The sequence below is a fragment of the Melanotaenia boesemani genome, chromosome 8 (assembly GCF_017639745.1).
Source record: "Melanotaenia boesemani isolate fMelBoe1 chromosome 8, fMelBoe1.pri, whole genome shotgun sequence".
Lineage (NCBI taxonomy): Eukaryota > Metazoa > Chordata > Actinopteri > Atheriniformes > Melanotaeniidae > Melanotaenia > Melanotaenia boesemani.
In genome coordinates this window covers 37,850,330-37,856,858 of record NC_055689.1, presented here as the reverse complement: position 1 = coordinate 37,856,858, position 6,529 = coordinate 37,850,330, and positions in this window count along the sequence as shown.

Here is a 6,529-nt window from a genome sequence, read left to right as displayed (position 1 = left end):
TGAGTCGGTGCAACAGAGAGTGGAGGGTAGAAGGGCCCGGCGGGATCTACAACAGTGTGACCGGGGGATGGCACCGGATTTTGTGGAGGGAGATCTGGTATACACAAGGAATCGGTCAGTTAGGGGCCGGAATAAGATTCAGGATTTGTGGGATGCCACCCCATATCAGGTCGTCCGTCCACCATCAGGACACGGTGTGGTGTACTCCATAGCTCCGGCAGGGCAGGAAGAGCCCCTGAGGCAGGTGCACAGGACAGAGCTGAGAAGCGTTCCTGAAACGCGGGGTGAAGTGCAGGGAAATGCGTTGACTGAAACGGAGGCAAATGATGGAGCCGCGAGCGGGTCTGGGCCTGTGTTGAGTCCCGCAGGGGAGAATGGTGATGGGAATGAGGGTGGAGTTTCTGGGGTTGGTGTAATGCTTGATGTTCCACTTGTTCCAGCGCTGGACCCAACCGAGGAAACTGGCACACCCGTTGAGGTTAGGAGGTCGACAAGGAAAACAGCGGGGCAGCATTCAAATCCGTATAGACTGCCCCAGTCAGTTTAGGTACATTTGTAAGTGGTTTTAAAAACAGGATAAATACATCGTCGGGTCGACGATGCACCTTGATGGGGAGGAATGTAGCGGTTGGCACCATAGGGTGTCGCTGTGTTGATTAGGGCTGCTCCGCTATAAAAGGGGAAGTGGCACTGTAGAGGGGAGTGCCAGTTTCCTGGTTGGAGTGGTCAGGACGTCATTGGGCCACGTCAGCCTTGGTGCAAGGTGGTTTTTAGCAGCATCAGGGCTGGGATCTGAGTGGTGTAGATCCTGGGAAAAGCATGTTGACTGAGTAATGGAACTCAACGCTGCAGCTGTTGGGTACCGTTGCCTGCTGTCCTTTTAGGGTTTTTTGTTTTAAAGTTAGTCCGCTCCTGGTCCAATTGTTTGTGGTGGTGCTGATTGTACGGGCGGACTAACTGTTTAATTTTTGTTTGTTTGTTTTGTTTGTTTGGGCATCCCCCTATGAATGAGTTTAACCCTCCTGTCGGTAATCACCCGGAGCCGTTCTGCACCCGACTCTTGTGCATGCAGGCTTGGGTGTTAGTTTGCAGTGAGTTGTAGTGCAATCGTGTGTGGGTTTGGGCTTGCCCGCCATCGGGCCGGTGACTTAAGCGGGTTTTTCGCCTTCGTGGTGTGCGGTTCCAGTCGGGTGGGAGCAGGCGGATACCAGGTTAGATGACAGGAGGAGTAAATGGGGGATGACCCCTTAAGTTTGTGTGATTAATAAATTGAGTTGAACTTTTACATTGTTTGGTTTTGAGTTATTTTACACCTCACCCCTGGTAACATATACAATATATAAGAAACTATATTATGCTATATAAAAGGAATAAAAGCAAGAAAATATAAATAATGAAAAAGGCACAAGTAGCAGCAACATATTGGGTAAAGAAAACCAGATAGTGCAAAATGAATACAGTAGTGCAAATGGCATGGCAGTTGTGCAGGTTTAGCTTACATACTGGGGTTTAGCTTATATACTGGGAGTTAAGTGTCCATGAACAGTTCAGAGTTTGGAGGTTTTGTGGGCAGGGCAGGGAGAGAGTTCAACATCCTGACAGCCTGGTGGAAGAAGCTGTCCTTCAGTCTGCTGGTCCTGGCGCTGAGACTCCGCATTCTCCTCCTCTGAAGGCAGCAGACTGAAGAGGCTGTGTGACGGGTGGGTGGGGTCATATGTTTATGTATATGTTTATATACATAAACATATACATATACATATGTTTATGTAAATGTTTATATACATGTTTATGCATAATGTTTGTGTACATGTTTATGTACATGTTTTGATATACATGTTTATATACATGTTTATGTACAAATTTTCGTACATGTTTATCTGCATATTTATGTATATGTTTATGTACATGTTTGTGTACATATTTTTCACATGTTTATGTTCATGTTTATATAAATGTTTATGTACAAGTTTATATACACATTTGTATACATGTTCGTGTACATATTTATACACATGTTTATGCACATGTTTATACACATGTTTATATACATATTTACATAGATGTTTTTTTATAAATATTTACGCATATGTTTGTGTACCTGTTTATGTGCATGTTAGTGTACATGTTTATGTGCAATTTTATACACATCTTTATGTAGATGTTTGTGTACATTTTTATGTACATGTTTATGCATATGATTATGTACACTTTTAAAGTGTACATGTTTATATGCATATTTACGAAGAAGTTTTTTATACATGCTTATGTAGATGTTTGTGTACATGTTTATGTACATGTTTATATATATGTTTATGTAGATAATTGCATACGTGTTTATATACATGTTTACATACATATTCATAAACATGTTTATGTACATTTTTATACACATTTTATGTTAATGTTTATATCCATGTTTCTGTACATGTTTATGTATCTGTTCATATACATGTTTATGTAAATGTTTATATACATGTTTATGTACATGTTTATGTATATGTTTGTATACATGTTTATGTACATATTTATTCACATGTTTATGTTCATGTTTATATACATGGTTATGTACATGTTTACATACATATTTGTGTATATGTTTGTGTACATGTTTATGTACTTGTTTATATACATGTTCTAGTACATATTTATACACATGTTTATGTACATTTTTATATACATGTTTATATGCATATTTATGAAGATGTTTTTTTTCACATGTTTATGTAGATGTTTGTGTACATCTTTTTGTACATGTTTACAAACATGTTTATATATATGTTAGTGTACATCTTTATGTACATGTTTATATATATGTTTATGTAGATAATTGCATACGTGTTTATATACATGTTTACATACATATTCATAAACATGTTTATGTATATTTTTATGTTAATGTTTATATCCATGTTTCTGTACATGTTTATGTATCTGTTTATATACATGTTTATGTAAATGTTTATATACATGTTTATGTATATGTTTATATACATGTTTTTGTAAATGTTTATATACATGTTTATGCACATGTTCATGTATATGTTTGTGTACTTGTTTTTGTACATGTTTATGGACATGTTTATATACACGTTTGTGTACATATTTATGTACCTGTTTACATACATGTTTATGTATATGTTCATGTACATGTTTGTGTACATGTTAATATACATGTTCACATAGATGTTTGTGTACATGTTTATGTACATGTTTATATGCATGTTTCCTTCCATATTTATATACATGTTTGTGTACATGTTAATATACATGTTCACATAGATGTTTATGTACATGTTTATGTACATGCTAATATACATGTTTATGTACATGTTTATGTACATGTTTACATACATATTCATAAACATGTTTATGTACATTTTTATACACATTTTATGTTCATGTTTATATACATGGTTAAGTACATGTTTACATACATATTTGTGTATATGTTTATGTATATGTTTGTGTACTTGTTTTAGTACATGTTTATGTACATGTTTATGGACATGTTTATATACATGTTTGTGTACATGTTTGAATACATGTTTATATATATGTTTCTGTACATGTTTATGTATATGTATATATACATGTTTATGTATATGTTTGAATACATGTTTAAGTATATGTTTATGTACATGTTTGTGCACATGTTCATATACATGTTTATGTAGATGTTTTTGTACATGTTTATGAACATGTTTATATGTATGTTTCTGTATATGTTTCTGTATATGTTTATATACATGTTTATGCATAATGTTTATTTACATATTTACTTACATACATGTTTATGTATATGTTCATGTACATGTTTGTGTACATGTTAATATACATGTTCACATAGATGTTTGTGTACATGTTTATATGCATGTTTCTTTACATATTTATATACATGTTTATGTACATGTTAGTGTACATGTTTATATACATGTTTACGTATATGTTCATGTACATGTTAGTGTACATGTTCATCTACATGTTTATGTAGATGTTGATGTACATGTTTATATACATGTTCACATAGATGTTTGTGCACATGTTCATATACATGTTTATGTAGATGTTTTTGTACATGTTTATGAACATGTTTATATATATGTTTCTGTATATGTTTATATACATGTTTATGCATAATGTTTATTTACATATTTACTTACATACATGTTTATGTATATGTTCATGTACATGTTTGTGTACATGTTAATATACATGTTTATGTATATGTTTATGGGCATGTTTATGTACATGTTTGTGTACATGTTCATATACATGTTTATGTAGATGTTTATGTAGATGTTTTTATACATGTTCATGTAGATGTTTGTTTACTTGTTTATATACAAGTTTATATACATGTTTATGTACATTTTTTTATACATGTTTATATAAATGTTTATGTAAGCCTGCACCTTGTATTCTGGAAAAGACCTCCTCCAAATGTACCAGAGGGGTATTGCACGAAACCAGAATAAAGATATCCAGGATGATTAAACAAGCCCAGCTTGACCTAGCTTGCGCGGCCTATCCTGGCTTAATTGGTTGCACGTTTGCTGAGCCAGGATGAGAAGGTGCGGCTAGGTTAAGCCAGGTGAAGATAGTTGGGATAAGTGCGTGTGCATGGCATACTGAAGCAGACCTCGCGATCGCTCACAGAATCACCGATGGGGAAATGGATAAAAGTCGCGCGTCCTACGTCACGGCCGCTGAACAACAGCTCCTGACGGAGTTCTGTGACGAAGTTAAGGATATTATAAGGAAAAAAGGCAATACCAATGCCATAAGTAAAGAACGCGAGAGAGCCTGGCAGACAATAGCCGACCGGCTCAATGCGTAAGTAGTCAAAAACTGTACAATTAATAAACAGTGCTCCACTGGAACTGTCATAATTAGGCTACAATTAAAGGAGTTACTTTTCAAATCCACTAACTGTTGTATACTTTAAGAGTGACAAGCAGGTGCATGTTACTCAGGAAATGTAGAGTATGATTAGGTGCAAACAATTATCCACAATGTGTCATTTAATCTATTTTCCTCATGTAACGTTTTTATCTATTTTATCTTTCTGTCCTTCATAAAGGACAAACCTGTCTGGCCATAAAAGGACAGCAAGAAAAAATTAAATATAAGAACTTTTTGCAGGCTGGTAAGTGACTCCAAAGTAGATAACCGTGAACAAATGAGGTGAATAGATGAGGTGTCTGCTGACATGTTCAATGTCTGTATGATTGTAGCAGTTAAAAAGAGGCCTATAAACTGGCACAGGGGGCGGCCCACCAAGCCAGGATGTGACTCCAGCGGAGGAACTGGCCTCCATTTAAATAAAGGGAGGCCAGTGATGGAGGGGATCCAGGGAGGGACAATAACTGACTCTGTCCCAGCCACAGAAACTGTCCGCTTCATACAAGGTACACAAAGTACTGCAATTCTACTGCACATGGAACACAATCAAATATAATATAGTGTCTGACTTTGGATAACCTTGCAGTGTCTGGGAACACAATTACACTTTTGGAGCCACCAGAAGATGATCCGGTTAGTACAGTGTCTCGAAATCACAGGCTTAGTATGTTCTGTGAAATCTTAATCCGAGTTCTCTCGCTGCATGTATACGGCAGGGGGAAGGCACATCTGCAGCTGCAGAATGCACGTCTGCAGATGAGGAGACTGTGTCAGTGGAGTCCAGAAGGCTTGAGGCATGTCAGTTTTATGGGATTGGCCTGCTTATTTATTCCATGAAGGATATGAAGTCAGTGATGTGGTACTAATAGAAAATGTGTAGCAGGACCCAGATGCTGCACAGTCTCCTAAGCGGCCTGGTAACATTGTGAGTATTGGCTAAAGTACATCTACGTTATGCACAAATCCTGCTGTGCTAACTGACATTTCCTTTACAGACTTCACAAACTGTCAGAACGCTTTATTCAGGGCACCTGGAGAGAGAGAGAGAGCTGGCAGATGTTAAAAGCTGACTCAAAAAGAGCAAGCTCCAAGGAATGGAGCTGGATCTTGAGATTAAATGCCGGACACTCAGAAAACTGGACCTGGAAATCCAGTAACCAAAAATCTGTATCTCTCAATGACATAGTCATCTCCAAAGGCCAGGGGATGTGAGCTGTCCCTGAAGACTCGTTCACGTCTGAATGCTCTTCTGAGGATGCGGACTTCCTCGTCCAGCACATCCTCCGAAAAAGGGCAAGCCATTATGAAGAGGGACCAGGTGAAGGGGAGTTGGACCTGAATATTCTACATTGCCCTCGTCACGGATTTCTTTGAATACACCTTTGTAACCTCATCCGCTGTGTTTTGTAATCTCAATTAATGCAATAAAGGACATATTTATAAAACTTCTGACAGCAATTTGACGAGCAGTCTTCATTAGCATAGCAATATAACACTTGGCCTGATGAAATCATGCACTTATGACCAAGTTGATATTGTGTGATGAAATCGTGATCCTGTATTTAAATAAAATGACTAAACAAAAAAAAAAATTATATGCACTGCACTAGCACTACACGACAGCACC